This window comes from Cetorhinus maximus, chromosome 15 (assembly GCF_964194155.1).
Source record: "Cetorhinus maximus chromosome 15, sCetMax3.hap1.1, whole genome shotgun sequence".
NCBI lineage: Eukaryota > Metazoa > Chordata > Chondrichthyes > Lamniformes > Cetorhinidae > Cetorhinus > Cetorhinus maximus.
This window is the reverse complement of record NC_135893.1, coordinates 40606709-40621401: the sequence shown is the minus strand read 5'-3', so window position 1 is coordinate 40621401 and position 14693 is coordinate 40606709. Positions and strand designations below refer to the sequence as shown.

At 42.6% G+C, this 14693-nt stretch overlaps 1 protein-coding gene across 2 annotated transcripts in view; it reads left to right on the top strand.

Moving 5' to 3' along the window:
* Nucleotides 1-14693, top strand: part of epha8 (eph receptor A8) — a 568862-nt gene that overhangs the window by 37970 nt on the left and 516199 nt on the right. The window lies entirely within an intron of this gene.

Here is a 14693-nt window from a genome sequence, read left to right as displayed (position 1 = left end):
TAGGCTGACATGCCTACACAATGACAGTGACTGATCCTCAACAGTACTCCATTCATTTTAAAGTGTTTTAAGATATCCTGAGGTTATGAGAAGGTGTTGTATGCTTTGTCAGTGCTTTTGCATCTGAGTCAGGCTGTGAGTTGAGTATATAATCTATGCTGACACTTCAGGGTGGTCTAAGAGAGCATCATCTTTCAAATCAATGTAAAAGATCCTGTGGCACAGTTTGAATGGAACAGGGGAGTTCATGTTGGTCTTGGGCAACATTTGTCCCTTAGCCACCAAAATAGATTACCTGGCCATTTATCTTGCTTCTACCTGTGACACCTTGCTCTTGTTTCATGGGCTGCAAAGGGAAATGGCTGGCTGTGGAAAGCCGGCAAGTGGTGCCAGTCCCCTGACACCGGAGCCGAGTAACCCAACTTCCAATAGATAACCACAGTGTGGGAAACTGTTAATAACACTGCTTCTTTAGTCTTACAGAGAGATGATGTATGAAGGTGTCTGGTGTATTAAGGAAGGTGTCAAAATAATCCATTAAGGATCCTCTTCTGATGTATGGTCAACGTAGGGTAGGCCCACTCAGGGACAGAGGTGGGAATCTGTGCATGGAGCCAGAAGAGATGGGAGAGATACTAAATGAGTACTTCTCATCAGTATTCGCCAAAGAGAAGGACTTAGCGGTCGATTTGTTTAGGGAAGAGTGTGTAGATAGCTTGGATCATGTTGAGATCAAAAAAGAGGTGTTAGGCGTCTTGAGGAATATTAAGGTGGATAAGTCCCCAGGGCCAGATGGGATCTACCCCAGAGTACTGAGGGAGGCAAGGGAGGAGATTGCTGGGGCCTTGACAGAAATCTTTGTATCCTCACTGGCTACGGGTGAGGTCCCAGAGGACTGGAAAATGGCCAATGTTGTTCCATTGTTTAAGAAGGGTAGCAGGGATAATCCAGGAAATTACAGGCCGGTGAGCCTTACGTCAGTGGTAGGGAAATTATTGGAGAAGATTCTTCGTGACAGGATTTACTACCATTTGGAAGCAAATGGGCGTATTAGTGAGAGGCAGCATGGTTTTGTGAAAGGGAGACCGTGTCTCACTAACTTGATCGAGTTTTTCGAGGAAATGGCAAAGATGATCGATGATGAAAGGGCAGTGGATGTTATCTACATGGATTTCAGTAAGGACTTTGACAAGGTCCCTCATGGCAGACTGGTACAGAAGGTAAAGTCGCACGGGATCAGAGGTGAGCTGGCAAGATAAATACAGAATTGGCTTGGTCATAGAAGACAGAGGGTAGCAGTGGAAGGGTGCTTTTCTGGATGGAGAGCTGTGACTAATGGTGTTCCGCAGGGATCAGTACTGGCACCTTTGCTGTTTGTAGTATACGTAAATGATTTGGAGGAAAATGTAACTGGGCTAATTAGTAAGTTTGCAGATGACACTAAGGTTGGAGGAGTTGCAGATAGTGAAGAGGATTGTCAAACGATACAACGGGATATAGATCGGTTGGAGACTTGGGCGGAGAAATGGCAGATGGAATTTAAACTGGACAAATCCGAGGTAATGCATTTTGAAAGGTCTAATACAGGTAGGAATTATACAGTAAATGGTAGAACCCTTAAGTGCATCGACGAGCGGAGGGATCTGGGTGTACAGGTCCACAGGTCACTGAAAGTGGCAACGCAGGTGGATAAGGTAATCAGGAAGGCATATAGCATGCTAGGCCTCATCGGCAGGGGTATTGAGTATAAAAGCTGGGAAGTCATGCTGCAGTTGTATAGAACCTTGGTTAGGCCACACTTGGAATATTGCGTGCAATTCTAGTCGCCACATTACCAGAAGGATATGGAGGCATTGGAGAGGGTGCAGAGAAGGTTTATCAGGATGCTGCCTTGTCTGGAGGTTATTAACTATGAGGAGAGGTTGGAGAAACTCGGATTGTTCTCACTAGAGCGACGGAGATTGAGGGGCATCTTGATAGAGGTTTACAAAATTATGAGTGGCATGGACAGAGTAGATAGTCAGAAGCTTTTTCCCAGGATGGAAGAGTCAATTACTAAGGAACATAGATTTAAAATGAGAGGAGAAAACTTTAGAGGAGATGTGCGGGGCAAGTTATTTTACGCAGAGGGTAGTGAGTGTCTGGAATTCGCTGCCAGAGAAAGTGGTGGAAGCAGGTACGAGAGTGGTGTTTAAGAGGCAGCTTGACAAATACATGAATAGGATGGGAATAGAGGGATATGAACCCCAGAAGTGCAAAATGTTTTAGTTTGACAGGCAATATGATCAACGCAGGCTTGGAGGGCCGAAGGGCCTGTTCCTGTGCTGTACTTTTCTTTGTTCTTTATTAAATAAGGTAACCTAACCGATGTAAACGTATACTATGTTTTAAGGATCTGAGATTCCACTTGGGCCTGGATGGATCTGGTGTAGGTAAACTGACTGGGGCCAGAAAACAGAGCAGAACCAGCTTGTGTCCAGGTTCTAACCAGCCTCAAAGAGGTGTGTCTGCAGGACTTGCTGGGAATTTTGCCCTGGATGTGTTTAAAAGGCCACAGCAGAGCACTTGCCAGCTGAGTGTTGAGAGTCTCACTGAATCGCCAGACATTACCAGAAGCAGGGGCATTGATGACCATGTGCTACAGTATTACAGGGGTAAAATTTGACTTCTGGCAAGGGAAGGCAACTGCATGTCAATGGAATAGAAAGTCAAATGTGGTGTATAATGGGTTATCACGTGTTTTGTAGCTGTGATGAAGATTAATTTTACCCCCCGTGGGAGATTTACCATGGACAGTGTCTCTGGCCCAGGAAGGATCTTAGGGTAACCTTGGTTGCCAGGTTTGGTACCACTCTGATTCCCAGCAGGGGATTGGACCAGAAGCCCCCATGAGCCTTTATAGGTTTAGGCCCCCTGCCCCAAATGTACTGCCAATTTTGGCTTTGCGATGTGGGATGGAAATATCATCCACCAGGTTGGGCAGCCACAGGCTTTCCTCCTCTTCTCTTGCACTGGCAGGTAAGGACCCTTAGGAATCTCAGCTGCTACATAGGTTTCGGGAAAGTCAACTGTGGTCTGCACAGTCACTGACTGTGATTGTGGTGAACTGTTCTTTTCATACCTCTCAACCTGCCTGCAGCCTTTGATGGCTGACCACATCATCCTCCGCCATTGTATCTTCACTGTCATCTAGCTTGGCGTGAAGACTCTCACCTGGTTCCATTCCTATCCGTCCAGTCACAGCCAGAGAAGTTCCTGAAATGGCTTCTCTTCCCACTCCTGTGCTGTCACCTCTGGGGTTCCCTACCGGCCTATCCTTGCTCCCCTCCTATTTTACGCACACAAGTTGTGCCTTGTTGGCGTTAGTTTTCACATGTTCACTGATGACACCAAGCTGTACTGCACCACCATCTCCCATGCCCCTTACTTCCTTTGATTTGTCACACTCCTTGTCTGACATACAGTTTAGGACAATTAGACATATCCTCCAATTAAATATTGGAAAGACCAAAGCAATTGTTTATTTAACCCCGATCTGAATTTCTGACCCCATACCCCTTCTATCACCACAATTGCATTCTACCACCTTCAGAAAATCTTCAGTCTGTGCCTCTACCTCATCTCATCGGCTGCTGAAGTTCTTATCAGTGCTTTGACTATTAAGGATTTGACCCAGCTAATGAAAGGATTAGTTAAAAAACCTTTGACAAGAGCAGAGAGAGAGAAAGAAAATTAGGCCTTGATAGGGCTTTTACCAGATAGGGAGACAGGGCCTTGAAACCTTTTACAACCAAAAAGCTACACCTGCGTTTTAGAAAAAACATGTTTTTGGCCCACCAGGAAATCTCTCAAACAAAGAACAGTCAGAATATAACAGACAATAGTTATGTTATTCTAAAAGCAACATATTTTCTTTAAAATAGACTGTTAGATTTACATGGGGTTCAGATCTGCAAGGAGATCAGACCTACAAAGCTAAAGACGGGTCAAAATCTTTATTAGATCCCTCCATGGCTGAGACAAGGCAGAAACTATGCTTTAAACTTTTGATTGTGAGTATAAACTACATTATTGTTTGAATATCCTGCTTGTATTTTAAGGTGGATTTGTATCTTTCTTTTACTTTTATGTGGATTTGTACTTTGCATTTATATTTTAGATGGATTAGATTATCTTGCATTTACACTTTGTAACATTCCAACCATTACTATAATGTAATCCAAGATTTAAGCTTATAATAAAACATTATTAAGTAACCATTATAAAAACGTTGTAGACTCAATCTGTAAAGCCTCAGGACTCTAATTTCTCTAGAATTCTTCATTGAGAGATTTTATGTTCTGAGAGAAGTTAACACTTCAGAAGAGTTATTTCTGCTATAATATACCATGTATATTTTATTCTGAGATATCTTTGTTTAGTCTAAGTACTCCTGGGAGGGAGGACATTTTATTTTAAGACCAAGCCTATAGCTAATATAGCTGACTAAGCTCTTATAATGATTTGAAATTCCTCTTGGTTGAGCATTAAGACTGAAATAAGTTTGACTGAATGAATTTACCTTGCCGGGGAGTAAAGAAAGTAAAACCTAAACATGAATACTCTAATGCTGCCCTGGCCAGCCCTCCTCCTTGTGCCCCCTGTAAACTTGAGTCCGCCTGAAACCTTGCTGCCCATATTCTGACTTGACCAAGTCCCATTCCTGCACCATCCCTGTGCTCCTTGTATTATATTGACTCCCAGTTAAGCAGTGCCTTAATTTTAAAATTTCTGTTGATTTCAAATCCCTCTGTGGCTTCACCGCCTCCCTTTCTCTGCAGTCTCCTACAGCCCTCCAACCCACTGAGATCTCTGCATTCGTCTAAATTCCTTTTTAAACCTTTTTTAGATTTTAGATTTTCTCCTATTTTCTTTGCTCCACCATTGTCAGTCAATCCTCTAATTGCTTAGGCCTTAAGCTCTAGAATTCCCTCCCTAAACCTTTCTACCTCTCTCTCCTTCTTTAAGAGACTCCTTAATGCCTACCCCTTTGACGAATCCTGACCGCCAGTCATTTGCCTTTACTCGATTGTTGAAAAATGTGGTTTGTTTCAAATCCAATCACCAGCACTAGGAAGAAAGATTGCTCCTGTACTAATGTAACCCTTTATACAGTGTGGGAGTCAGGTTAAATTGGCATAATTATATTTAAGATTATTCAAATAATTTTCAAATCCCCATTAGTGCATTTCCTGTTGCATGTGTTGTATTGTATTGAATGTGTTGAATGTATGGACGAATGAATGAGTGATCATTATTTTGGACATGGATAACGTCAAATAGAAATTAAAATTAAAATTGGAGGATTGTTTCAGCCTCGCAGTTCCTTCTGAATCCTGAGCAGACAGAGAACCATCGGAATTAGCATTAGCACCACAAGGACCTGACATTTCTACAGCAGTGTTCATTCGACCCTTTATGATGTTAATGGTTAATAAGTATATGCCAAGTTCTCTGGTAGCAGAATCTTTGGAAAGAGTGATTTACCCCCTTGCAATTTTCAATTGATTATGTGCTCAGCAGGTACCCGACTAAACATAATTCTTTTTTCTTATGCTTCATTGCAATGTTTAATTTGTAAATCAAAACTGTTGTTACAAATCTCTGGCCACAGGCCTCATTACTGCTGGAGGGACAGAATTTATTAGGAGCATATTTCCGGTTGGTTGGGGGCATGAAAAACCACAGCAAGACTGTTGGAAAAAGAAAACATTACGTTAAAAAGCCTGAATTGTAACCAAATATCTGACCTGAAAACGCTTTCTACTGACACTGGATGTAAGAATGAAGAAATGTTCTGTCCTCCAGTTCTGACATCCCTCCCCTTCAGGGGACAGGACTAAAACACCCCCACGCCCTCCAAAAATAAAACTAATCCACAAGAGCAAAGCCTCAATGTTTTTGTAGGTCATCAGCACTCCAGGGTTGTGCTGCAGTTGTAACTCATTCAGACTCAACTGGTGTTTTATATAATACATAGTAGTCGTACATCATATTGAGCTCACTGCTGTGGAAGGTGTTGGATGAGTTCAGTTTACCAGTAAACCACATGATTTTAATCTAACCATCCCAGCAGTAAAGGGGTAGTTTTGGATCAGGCAGTCATTTACATACCCCGCACACAATTTGTAGAACCATAGAATAGTTTGTTTATTCATTCATAGGATGTGGGCACCCCTGGCAAGGCCAGCACTTATTGCCCACCCCTAATTTCCCTGAGAAGGTGGTGGTGAGCCGCCTTCTTGAATCAATTGAGCAGCTTGTTGGGCCATTTCAGAGGGCAGTTAAGAGTCAATCACGTTTATGGGTTTGGAGTCACATGTCGGCCAGACTGGGAAAGAATGGTAGATTTCCTTCCCTAAAATACCGTAGTGAACCTCAGGTTTTCACAACAATCCAATAGTTTGATGGTCGCCATTATTGATACTAGCTTTTTGTTTCATTATTCACTCAATTAGTTAAATTTACTAGCTGCTGTGGTGATATTTAAATACACTTACCTGAATTATTAGTCCCGGCTTCTGGATTACTAGTCCAGCAACATACCTTATAAGAAATACTGTATCTTCCGACTGTATTGTGTAGCACAGAAAGGTGCCATTCAGCCCATCATGCCAATTTGAGAGAGCTTTTCAATTAGTCCCTCTCTCCTGCTCTTTCCCCAAAACCCTGCAAATTATTTCCCTTGAAGTTTTTAACCAATTCCCTTTTGAAATTTACTATTCAATCTGCTTCTACCACCCATTCAGACAGTGCATTCCAAATCATAATCAAGTTGTGAGCAAAAAGGTGGTCTCATCTCCATTTGTCTGGGCATCACTGAAATCAATATAAAGTGAATTTTGGGGGTTGGGTTAAAATCGGGGCTTTGAGTGTCAGGGCACACAACTATATCCATGATCCCAATTTTAACCTACCCCACCTGCGGGATTTGGCAGTTGTTTGTCAGACTGTTGACTCACACCCTGCTTGATTTTTCTCTCCTTGGAGCTCAATGATGTCCAACCCAATCCAATTCCATTCTGGGCAGATTATCTTCTCAATTTAGCTGTAATTTTTTTTGTGGGATCAACGTGTGCCTGGTTCACATTATCAGAATTTTCCAGGATTTGTTTGTTTTTGTTCTGCAAAGGAATCTTTTGTTTTACACGTAGGCTGCCCAACCTTATGGGAATTCTAATCTCCCTGGGCTGGGCTGGCCATTAATATTGATCCTTAAGTGAATGCGCTTCACTGAAATAAATCATAATATTTTAGTAATAAAGCTGCATAGTATCATTATTTCATTTCACTGTAATAATTCATCTTACATTACAAAATGAAACAGCATAAACATAGTTTTAAATATAAAGTATGGTAAGCCATGCTGCTGATTCTTGCATTTTATACTATATTATCTATTTGCTAATATATCTAGTAGAGGGAATCTGATGGGTGGGTGATGCTGTCATTGAATAGGCTCCTGGCTGAGATGGATGTTGTCAGCAAGTTAGAACATATGTTTGAGAAGCAGAGATCTTGTAGAGTAAGTGTTTTTTATTCACTTTTACTCAATGCCCAACTTCACACACTTGCAGTGAGTGCAATCTACAGAGCAGATCATAGTTCTGCAGTCCTGCAACATTCAGTAATGATTTTTTTAACTATTCGTTCATAGGATGGGGGCGTCACTAGCTAGGTAAGCAGGCAGAAATTTCCCCCCGTCGGGGGGTTGTGCAGGGGCAGGCGTTTTATGTGAGTGGGCCAATTAATGTCTGCTCAGCGAGACGTGCACCCTGAAGTGCTGAGCGCTCACTGTGCGGGCAGGGGGTAGTGTTCCCTGAGTCAGGGCCTGCGCTCTTTCATGCATGCACGCAAAAGAGCGCCGAAATCTCCCTGAGGCACAGAGCTGCCTCAGGGAGGTTCATTTAATGTTTAAAAATTTAAATAAAGAGAAGGAAATATTTTAAGACATGTCCCCTCATGTGACAGAGTCACATGAGCTGGGACATGTTCATGACTTTTGATAAAAAGCTTTATTTAATTAATGAAACCTTCATGAAATCTCATCCCATCCGTGGATGAGGCTCCATGAAAAATGCGAAGGCCGTCTGGGCTCGTCGCCTGCCCGCCAACCTTAAGGTTGGACGGGCAGCTCTGTTAATTGTTTTAATGGTTACTTAAATGGCCTTAATAGGCCTTTGACAGTTCGAGTTGGCTGTGCGCCCGCCGAACTGAAAATCTAAATGACGCATGGTAACCTCGGGACACCCGCCCAATGTCACTGCACGTCATTTTATGTGTCGGCGAGTGGGCCCCACCCTCGCTCGCTGACCCGAAAATTCTTCCCAGCACTTATTGCCCATCCCTAATTGCACTTGAGAACTGAATGGCTTGCTAGGACATTTCATGATGGTAGACACTCATAGAAGAATAGAATCAGGGAATAATATAGAACAGTAGGAGGCCCTTTGATCTATGAAATCTATGCCAATTCTTTTGAAGTGATTCCAATTTCTCCCATTCCCTGACTCTTTCTTCATATTCCTGCAATTTTGTTCTTCTTCAAGTATTTATCCCTTTTGAAGACTGCTATTGACTCTGCTTCCACCACCCTATCAGGCAGTACATTCCAAATCGTAACCACTCTCATGTAAAGAGGTTTTTTCTCATGTCACTTCTAGGTTTTTTGTCAATCACCTTAAATCTGTGCCCTTTGTTTATTGACCCTTCAGTGATTAGAAACAGTTTCTCTTTATTTATCCTATCCAAACCCTTCATGATTTTAAACAACTCTCAGCCTTCTTTGCTCAGTGAAGAATGACCCCAGCTTCACAGAATCACAGAATCACAGTGCAGAAGAGGCACTTCAGCCCATCAAGTCTGCACCGACACGTGAGAAACAGCTTCTCCAATCTATTCAGGTATCTATAACCCCTGGTCACGGAAAATACTCTAGCAAATCTCTTCTGTACTCTCTCCAAAGTCGTCACATCCTTCTTAAAGTGTGGTGCCCAGAACTGGGCACAATACTCCAGCTTGGGCTGAACTGATGTTTTATATAGGTTTATATAGGTGTTTACATATGATGTTTCATATAGGTTTATATAGGTGTTCACATATGGTGTTTTATATAGGTTTATATAGGTGTATGTACATAATGTTTTATGTAGGTTTGCCATAACTTCCTGCCTTTTGTACACTGTACTTCTATTTATAAAGCCCAGGATTGCATATGCTTTACCAGCTACTTTGTTAATCTGTCCTGCCATCTTCAAAGATTTGTGCATAAACACCCCCAGGTCTCTCTGTTCATGCACCTCCTTTGAAATTACACTGTTTATCTTGTAGTGTCTCTCCTCATTCTTCCTATCAAAATGTATCACCTCACACTTCCTTGCAGTAAATTTCATCCCTCATTGTGGCAGGCGCTCTTGAAGTCCATTACTATCCTCCTCACCTTTGAATGCACTTCCAAATTTTGTGTCATCTGCAAATTTGGAAATTGTGCCCTATACCCTTAAGTTCAACACATTAATGTATATCAAAAACGAAGTAACAGGGGAAGGAGGCTCTATGAAGGCCCCCATCCTTAATGATGGTGGAGCCTATTATGTGAATGTAAAAGCCAAGGCTGAGGTTTGTGTTTGTGTATGTGCGCCTGTGCACACCTGTGTCCTCCAAGGGCCAAGGTACTTCATTTTAAAGTGGTAAACTGTAATAATTGTGGCTTAATATCCAGTGAGTCATTGTTGAGGTGGTTCTTTATTGGAAATTGCAGTGTAAAGAGAATTATTGATAACTCATTGTCTTAAATGGTTTTGCTGTCATCAAATCAGGCAATAACCCATTAAGACTAGACAAGGGCAAATTTGTCTCGATGGAGAAAACACATCACATTTTAAAAATAAGCTTTTTGTTCTCTTCACATGAAGTTGTTAGCAGTGGCAGGGAATAAGGTTTTTGATGTCAGTCAAAATATATTGCTCCAATTAGCTGCACCCCTGTAGGGGAAGAAAATGGTGAGAGGTTTCAAACAGTAAAAGTAGGCAGGAATTTCAGGAGTTGGGGATTCAGGCTTGCTGAAGAAGCATTTTACTGTCGTTGCATTGACACAAGATTCATTGTGTGTGCTGAGGCGACTGGCATATGCTCATAATTTGACAGAAATGATTAATTTCTTTGGGTTCCTCACTGCGAAAAGACATCAAACAGATGTTTGTTTAATAATGGTCTAACATCCATGTATTTGTATAAATGAGTTTAACCCATCCATTCAAATATAAACATAATATTTTGGGTATATAAAGTGTGTATATATATATATATATATATATATATACATACACACACTTACACCTGCACACACATATACACCTCAGTATAATAACTCCAGAAAGGATTCATATTATTCTGTTTCAATCAATCATCACTGACCCCCAGAAGGGTTACTTAAACATTTCCATTAATATTTCAAAGTGTACAAATCCATGTTTGTTTTTGCTTGAAACTAGCCCAATTTCAAATGGTATTGTGCAAAATTTACAGAAATCTGCTGTCTGGGACTCTACACATTTATCAAACAGTCTAATGAAGGATTGCACCAATCAGGAATACTGTGCAAGTGACACTGCAAAATGATGGATTATGTGCAGATTTTTTCTCTCCCTTCTCTGTCACATTGTTTTTTTTGAGTCACTCTCTATTTTCAGTTGAGGGCAAACAGCCAGTCTCCTCCTTGTCCTCTTCCAGGGCTGCAGGGAAAGAAGAGCAAAGGAACTTGTCCACCTTGATCCTCTGGGAAATCACTGAGTCTCAACTGATTGCTTCCTCAATGACCGAGACCATAAACATCTGCACCTAATTTCTGGCATAAACCTGTATTCTGCTGCTCCAGGGAACTGTGTCCCCTCATGAGGTTCCTGTGAACATATATGTGACCCTTCATTTTCTCTCCTGTGCCTCAAGTGTCATGCACTGTTCCCCTGGAGAGTGTAGACAGTCTACCACCTCCTTGGTCTCTGATATCACCAGTAGGAGCCAGCAATTCATGCAAAATGAGGCTGGAATGACTTCTGGCCCTCTGCAGTTGAGGGATACAATGAGCTGGAGTCTGCTGAATCTTGGCTCAAATCAGGAAGACTAGCAGCAGGGAGGAATGGAAAATTCAGGCTGCATGGCCCTCCGCCGTTTTCCCACCCAACCTGGAATTTCCCCCTAACACGATTGTTGCTGGCCTCTCCCATCACCAAATGATAGTTGGTGGGGAGGTGGTGGTTGGTGGAGGCAGGGCCTGAGTCATAGACACACACTTCCCCAGCACCACCATGTCCAAGGTGACAGTAGGCCTCAGGGGTCCCTCCATGGTGCAAGGGGCCCCTGAAGAAGCTTCCACTTTCCGCAGCCTCACTCCAATGATTTACCTGTGTAGGCTTTGGTCTCTTCTGAGGCTGTGGCTGTATCAGTATCCAGGCCTGTCCCTTTAAGTGTCCTGCTGCTTCTTTGGTGCTGCAGTGATGTTTGCCCCACACCAACATTTGGAATTTGCAGCCAGGTACTGGCACTGGTAAGGTCGTTCTTGTATAAGACATCCTGTACTGGCTGCACCACACAAAAGAAAGACTCGCCTTTAGAGTGCGCCTTTCACGCCCTCACCACATCCTAAAGAGCTTAATAGGCAATGAAATACTTTTGAATTGTAGCCACTGTTGTAACGTAGAAAACACAGCAGCCAATTTGCGTACAGCAATCTCCCACAAACAGCAATGCGATAATGATCAGATAATCTGTTTTCTTATGCTGTTTATTGCAGGATAAATTTTGACAATGACACCATGGCAAACTCCCCTGCCCTTCTTTGAATTAATGAAATGGAATCTTTTACATTCACCTGAGAAGTCAGGGCCCTGATGGTTTAAATCTCATCCAAAAGACAGTTCCTTCAAGGGTGAAAGACTCTTAGTACTGCACAAGAGTATTTGACAAGATTGTGCCTGTCTCTGGAGTGGGGCTTGAACTCACAGCCTCCTAACTCGGAGGTAAGAATGCGACCACTGAGCCATGACTGACACAAGGACACAAGTACTTGTTCTAAGTGAAACTAAGTGCATTAGAGAATTGGGAAATATGATGGATTAGCACAAAATCCTTCAAAGAATGGCCCCTGCTCAGTCTATTGGCTGGAAAAATTCTGTGTGTTCTGAGTTCCAAAGGACTCAAAACATTAACTCTAGCTGTTACTCTCTCCGCTGATGCTGCCAGATCTGCTGAGTTTTTCAAGCACTTTCTATTTTTATTTAAGATCCTATGTGCGTCTGGACAAGTTCAACTCAGGTCCAGACTTCAGAGAGAAAAAAAATGTTCCTAATTCAGCATTAATTGATCTTAAGTATTAGCTGCAAGCAAGACCTCAGGATGGATGGTAAAGAAAACAGAAAATGTTGATTCCAATGCAGGAAGGGATGTTACTGAGATTTTGGGATTGAGGCATATTCTTGGGGTGAAATGGAGTTTTACTTTACTGATGTGAACATTCTTGATGTTGACAAATTTGAACTCTCCAGCACTGACATTCTTACCATTCCAGATCCTCCATGTTTGTGCAAAGACATGTGATGAATACCTGGTTGCAAGAAACTGTTTGTTGTTGTTGTTGGGATTGAGATAGCTGTCATTGCCGTATTACTGGTCTTGAAAAGCTGATACCTGAATGTTTTGAATTTACTGCCGAAGCTGGCATTTATTGACCATCTCTGGCTGCCTCCTTGAACCACTGCAGCAGTGGCTTAATGCAACTGGGTAGATTACCGGGTCAGAGGATGAATACGAGTCAATCGTGTTGGTGTCACATATACATCAGACCACATAAGGATGTCCTTCAAGGACATTCATGGACCAATTAGGTTTGTTACCACAAGCCGACCTTTATTATCATGTTTACTTTCAGATTTCTAGTTTCCTTTTATAGATTTATTTTTAAACTGAATTCTATATCCGTCACATGGGGATTTGAACTCACATCCTCTGGATTTTAGTTCATTGATGTAACCAATACATTACTACAACACCCTGTCAATCCTTCATGGATAGTGTTGGACATGATTTCTCTTCTGAAATAGTTATGGTTGTACCATGGCAAAAGTACTTTCTTACTGTGTCCATGCATATACCGGGATGGATTTTACTGAGATTGCTGGGTCCCCAATTTAGGTGTCAATCCTGGGTTGGGAGTTTAGAAGTGGCTGTGACAGGAGGTTGGTCATGATTTTCTTGGGCAATTAAGAAGCCAGCCTGGGGAGCCCTCTCCAATAAGGATGGCAGGCAAAGCTGGCAGGGAAATGGGAGGCCCACTTGAAGGGCATGCAGCCATGTCTGAACAGTAACCCCACACGGGGTAGGCACTGCAGGTTTATTTAAGAAAACGCAAAGGCATTCAAAATGGACCTGTCTTCTAAAGAGTTATAAAAGTGTGGCCACAGCTACCAGGCCATTAGAGTAGAGAGGGAAGCCTACATAGGATGGCCAGTGGATGCAACTGTGGCTATCTGGTACCCATGGCTCCAGGGAGGCCACACTGGCCCCCTCCTTCTGCCATTGGGAGGCTGCCTCTTGGCAATGATTGGGCTCCAGCTTCAATGGGGAGCGCAAACACCATCTGGAAGATCCTAGCCGTATCCCAAACTTGACCACAAGTATGAACTTCATTGAGCCTGCTTACGGACCTGCCACTGCAGGGTGGTAGTTGGTGGTGGTCAGGCCCCAGCTCTGGCACAATCACCTGGAGGTGGAAGCCCACTGACCAAATGTGGTCCTTTCTGATTTTCCTCCTGGCTGCCCCTCCCACTCCTCCTCTGTGGGTGTCAGAAGCTTCCGCCCATTCTGACTACATACAAGGTTTTACAATATTCCACTTGCCACTAACTCTACCGCCCTCTGGCAAAGCCATTTGGCAGCGCTGTTTGTTGTTAAAGCTTGGAGCAAAGAGCAACAATCCAAAACTCACATCCAACAATCATGTTTGAGCCTAAAACGTACTTCAAGACACTCTTAAAATAAAATACTTCTGTGTATAGATATAATTCTCAGACAAATGTCACCACCTTCGACACCTCTTTGACCCTTTTGTCTGTGACATCTTTTGATTATCTGCTCATCTCCACAATCACCACACCCTCAATGTGTCTCTCCCACCCCCCCCACCCACCTTAAACCAATTTATATTTCTCCCTTCTTCTAACTATGCTTCAGTTCTGCTGAAGGGCCATGAAGGCTCGAAACGTTAACTGATTTCTTCTCCGCCGATGCTGCCAGACCTGCTGAGTTTTTCCAGGTAATTCTGTTTTTGTTTTGGATTTCCAGCATCCGTAGTAGCTTTTAGCTTTTTGTTTTTAGAACTTACTATTGTTGATTTTAATCCTAAACACTTGAAACATTCATATGGAATGACAAAATCTTAGCATGCAGGTACGGTAAGTAATTTTTTTTATTCATTCATAGGATGTGGGCGTCACTGTTAAGGCCAACATTTGTTACCCATTCCTAATTGCCCTTGGGAAGGTGGTGGTGAGGCACTTTCTTGAACCGCTGCAGTCCCTGTGGTGTAGGTACACCCACAGTGCTGTTAGGGAAGGAGTTCCAAAATTTTGACCCAGTGACTGTGAAGGAACGGCGATATA